Below are 6000 nucleotides of genomic sequence, written 5' to 3'. Positions count from 1 at the left end.
AGTCAGGCCAGTTGAGGAAAGGGAATTCACAATTAAAAGCTAATGCATACATTTACCTAGAGACTAAGAGCAAATATACAATTCTGTCCTTTTTAAAAAAAAAAAATTTATTTATTTATTCATGAGAGACGGGGGTAGGGAGGGCGGGGAGGCAGAGACACAGGCAGAGGGAGAAGCAGGCTCCATGCAGGGAGCCTGACGTGGGGACTTGATCCCGGGTCTCCAAGATCAGGCCCTGGACTGAAGGTGGCGCTAAACTGCTGAGCCACCGGGGCTGCCCTGTCCTTTCTTTAATATCCTCTTTTTTATGAAAATCAAGACACAAATTACCTATCTCTATCTTTTGGAATAGCTTCTCATCTGTATTACTTTCCTAGAATGTCAGCGCTTCGGGCTTAACAATATCAAATTCTGCAAATTCCTATAGCCTTCTGAGTTGTGATTAAACCAAGGCCAAGTGAAGACCCAATGAAATCAAGTCCCTCTTCAGAACTCCATCATATTAGGTTTGTTGCATTTTTATAATGAGGCTTTCACTAAATACACAGCAAATAGACATTGCTGAGGTAGTGCTATCCAATACCCATTCCTTATTCTTGCTGCTTAACTGAAAATAAACACATTATTTTTCTTTACTGCTTTTCAGAAACCTAGAAATGTTTCCAGAAAAAAAAAAAAAAATCAGCATTTGAGTTGAGCCCTGAAGAATGGGTAGCATTTCCACAGGAAGAGACTGGGTCAGACAGAGAAAAGAAAGCTCTTTCAGTAATAAAACACACAGGCAGAAACCAAAAAATAAAAAAATAAATAAATAAGAGACACATTATGTACTAATGTTCAGTAGGAGAATGAGGAAGAGGAAGAGTGGGAAGAGAGCTAAATTCTGGAGCACCAACTAACTACACAAGTACTTGTATCATTATGTCATTTTCTCCTGAAATCAGAACAATCCTTTGAGGAAGGATTAGTGTCTGTGTTTCATAATGTGACAGAAGATACTGTAGGGCTCAGAAGGCTGAAGTAACCTGTCCACATTCACTCAGCTGGGAAAAAGCAGAGCCGAATCTGAACCTCAATGCTGCCATTCAACTACATCCTTCAACTAGTTATTCACCTATGGCCTCAAATGTTGTACAACCTCCTACCCTAGTTAAGAAACTGTGTTCCTGTTAGAGATATTCCTGGCTACTTAAAACAAGGGTTAAATACGGTCTATTTTGTTACTATGAAAGTGCATATACAGAAATATGAAACAAAATGCAGACCAGAAATAAGATCTAGAAACATGAAAGATTTTGTTACTGTAACTTGAATTAACATAATAAAAACTTAACATAAAAAAAAAACCCCAACTATACAGCAAATCTACTGGATGGATCATTGGAAGGATCATTAAACAGCCAGAAAAATGGCTTACACAATGTTTGTAACATGAAAAGAACCCACTTGTTAAGTAAAATGGAAAACATCAATGTGTAAAAAGTGACTACACAAAATCCAACTTTACTACATTCTTCAAATTACTATGTGTAATGAAAATATTAATATTTTTATAATGTATCACAGTGGTATCATTGCAATACTTCAGAGCAAAATTCTTGCCTGTAAATCTGCATTAAAAATGACCTTGAGTAAATCAAAAGTTAAACTATGGATAGTATACTGTTAAAAAAAACAAGTATAAAAGATTGTAAAAAGATCTCTATCAAAAAAGTACCAACAGAATATATCACTAGTAAATATTAATCCCCCTACCATCGTGTCACTCTCCTGTCCCCAAACCCTGCAAGTGTTCCTATAGTGTTGGCAGTAATTTGAATTATTTATTGCAGTTGTGCATGCAATCTCCCATTCTAATAATTGCTCCCCACTGTCATCCATGCGCTCAAAGGCTCTCATTCACAAGCCTTATGTTCTGGCTGGCCTACTCACTTTCTCTCAAAGAAACTTTATGTACTTAATTGAGCTTTTGCTCACTCAGCCACCCTCACTTGGATTCTCCTATTCACTCCTACTCTTCACCAGCTGACTCCCCACCTTCCAGGCACAAATCAACCTGTCCAACCCACAAGTCATCTCCCTTCTACATAACCCTATAGACCTTATTGTTTATAAAACACACCAAACATACAACCCCAAATTGAGTAAATATATGTTATTTCCTAAAATGCATTTTAATATCTAAAGAGACCTTTACTGTATTTCTTTCAAAATAATGAGTTACTTCTACATAATGCTTTATAGCTCATAAAGCAACTTCATGTGTATTATTCTCAATATCCTGGTGACTTAAAAGAGAATGCTTCAAAAAAAGAAAACAAAATTAAATTTTTTTTTTAAATGGCCAAAAAAAAAAAAAAAAAAAAAACAGTGCTTCACTAATAATGTGCGGGGAGCTCATCCCATAAAGGTAGAAAAAAAGGTCAATATCTCTTACACACACACACAAAAATCAAACCTCATACCCAATGGCCAGATCTTGGTTTTTAAACACCATTCAGAGAAATGGCTCATTTGAGGACTGGGCAGAAAAAATACAAGATGAACATGGAACTTTTTGTAGTACTACAAGTAAGGAAATGCTCAAGAAAAGGAAGGGGTATAGTAAAGAGATACAGGAGCCAATCTGAAAGAGTTCCCAATGGCCAAAGTTGAAATAATTTGAAGAATAAATAATACTGAATTAAGTGTTCATATGTATAAACATCGGGAAGAACAAATCTTCCATATAGAAGAGTTCCAAATAATACACATAGGTACTCTCTCCCTTCCAGGAGGTGGAGCTAAATCCCCACTCACCTTAAGTTAAGGGCTGGACTTTGAAAAACCAGCATATGGGAAAGGAAAAAAATTGTAACTTTCCAGTGGAGAAACCTAGCAGACAGTACCTTAATCAAGTGATGAAGGCTAACACCACCTGTGATATCTTGTGGGGAATCATTTATTCCCGGGATGCAATGAGAAGGGCATATCACCTGTGGTCTTCTTCACTAAAACTTGGGGCCCTAATGAGAAAAAACCAACCAACCATGAGAACAAAACCAACCAAATGAAACTAGGGGACATCATACAACATACCTCAAAACTGTCAAGGTCATGAAAAACAAGAAGACTAAGAACCCACCACAGACCACAAGAGACCAAGGAGAAACGACAATTAAATGCAATGTGGCATCTGGACTGGATCTTGTAACAGGAAAAAAAAAAAAAAAAGACATTAATAGACAAATTAGTAATGGTAATATAAATGGTAACGTACCACTGCTGGCTTCTTAGTGGTGATAAACACCACAGTAAGATTTTAACAGTAGGGTAAACTTAATCTTACACCACACATTTTATAACTTCTCTGTAAATCCAGAAGTACTCTAAATTTAAGAGTTTAGGGGTGCCTAGGTGTCTCAGGTGGTTAAGCATCTGCCTTCAGCTCAGGTCATGATCTCAGGGTCCTGCTCAGTGGGGTGTGGTCTTCTCCCTCTCTTGCCCCTCTCCTTGTCTCTCTCAAAATAAATAAATAAAATCTTTAAGAACAAAACAAATAAAGAGTTTATAAAAAAAAAAAAACTGCAGAGATCCAGATCAAAAAACACGTAGAAGCATCATGTATCAAAATCTCAAGATTTCCCTAAAGTGTTTACTGCTTTTTGCCCAGAGGACTAACCTGCAGCCAGGGGACAGATCTCCCTCCCTTCCTCAATAAGTGCTCTATAGTAAGTAGCAGCACCTCTAATCTCAACTGGATATTTCCCATAAGTCCTTTGGGAGAAGAGATGATCAGGAAATAAAAGTCTGAACTCAGTACAAACAATATTAAGTTTATATGAATTCTTGTGAATAAAGGCATTTCAAGGTTTTGGAATCTAGTTCATCTATCTGACCAGATATTTAAGTCTCAGTAGGATTAAAAAAAAAAAAAAAAAAACTTAAATAAAAATAGGTGGAAGGCCTTTACAAGACAAACCTTGCCAGTATCACATGTTCCCATTTAGGAATAAGAATTTCTGGGTACCAGGACGCCTGGGTGGCTCAGCGGTTGAGCATCTGCCTTCAGCTCAGGGTGTGATCCCGGAATCCCAGGATCGAGTCCCACATCAGGCTCTCTGCATGGAGCCTGCTTCTCCCTCTGCCTGTGTCTCTGCCTCTGTGTTTCTCATGAATAAATAAATAAAATCTTAAAAAAAAAAAAAAGAAAAAGAATTTCTGGGTACCATAAGATTTTTTTAAAAATGTACATTTTAAAAAAGCATCTCAGTTGTTTGACAAAAGTGACCTATGAACTGGTTGACACGTGTGAGTAAAAGGAGGCAATATTAAGATTTATAACGAAACAGGGCAGCCCCGGTGGCCCAGCGGTTTAGCGCCACCTTTGGCCCAGGGCATGATCCTGGAGAGCCAGGATCAAGTCCCATGTCAGGCTCCCTGCATGGATTCTGCTTCTCCCTCTGCCTGTGTCTCTGCCTCTCTCTCTCTATGCCTCTCATGAATAAATAAATAAAATCTTTAAAAAAAAAAAAAAAGACATAACGAAACACCTTAATTATCTAGTATAAGTCTGATATTTAATACTAAATTAATATTTTAACCAAGACTGTCTTTGGCAAACCAGGATGTATGGTCACCATAACTACAGACCTAATTTTGAAAAACACTGTTACATTGTTATAGAGGAAACATTATGTTGGCCTACTTCCTACTAATTAAAATTTTAATATAGAATCCAAAATGCAAGTCACATTCAGAATTTTACAAGACAGAAGACAGTGATAAAGTGAGGTACTTATTTGATCTAAAGAAAGCCTAAGCTATTAATGATATGTATAGAAACAATAATGGTGTATACATAAAAAATGATTAGAAAGTAGTATGATTTTAACATAATTAGTTCACATTGTAGATCTGCTCATATGGATATAAACAAATAACTAAAGTCTGGCTCCATATGTGCAGATTTTAAATTTGGAGCCATGCCATGTACAAAAAATTGGACCTAGAGAATGGCTGTTCAAAATAAAAAGGATGGCTCAGTGGTTTAGTGCCGCCTTCAGCCCAGGGCATGATCCTGGAGACCTAGGATCGAATCCCACATCAGGCTCCCTGCATGGAGCCTGCTTCTCTCCCTCTGCCTGTTTCTCTGTCTCTCTCTCTCTGTGTCTCTCATGAATAAATAAAATCTTTAAAAAATAAAAATAAACAAAAAGCTCCGAAAAGATGGTAACTCAGTAAACAGCTAACCCAAAGAACATTTAAAATAGGAGACATTTTTGGGTGTCTGAGTGGTTTAGTCGGTTAAGCATCTGACTCCTGATTTCAGCTCAGGTCCTGATCTCAGGGCTGTGAGATGGGGCCTAGCTTCGGGTTCTGCACTGGGTGTGGAGCCTGCTTAAAATCCTCTCTGTCTCTCTGCCCCTCCTGCTACCCCCTACCTTGTACACTTTCTCAAATAAATAAATAAATGGATATTTCATTTTCAGTTCAATATAGTAATCTGCAATTAATGACACACTGAACTTTTATTAATAAAACATCTATTTTTCTCAAAAAGTATATAGGTATCTTAGTAAGTCTACACAAAGGGAAGGGCTTACGATTTTTCTGAAACATTTATAGAAGATAAAATTTGGCTAGCCGGAAAGATGTCAGACTGTAAAGTCACAGTAAACACAACCCCCCACTGTTGATCTTCATTTCTAGGCACTTGAAAAAGTACGTGTCTGGCCAAAATCAAACCAAACCAAAAACTCCTCCAAAATGAAAAATCTAGAACAAATAAAGTAATTCAGATTCAGTAGTTTACCTTGATATTAACTACATTTTAAAACACATGCAGTATATTCCATATACTAATAAAAATAAAAAACAAGGGTCTTTTTGCTAAAATAGTAATGTTGGTAAATTCTACTGTACTCATGCTACATACTTCTTGGGTTTGAATTATGATGCCATTAACTAGCTGTGCAGTAGCCTTAATATAAAACCAGTCTTATCTCAAATTGGGAGTCA

Source organism: Vulpes vulpes, chromosome 13 (assembly GCF_048418805.1).
Source record: "Vulpes vulpes isolate BD-2025 chromosome 13, VulVul3, whole genome shotgun sequence".
NCBI classification, from domain to species: Eukaryota; Metazoa; Chordata; class Mammalia; order Carnivora; family Canidae; genus Vulpes; species Vulpes vulpes.
Note: the sequence above shows the minus strand (reverse complement) of the source record.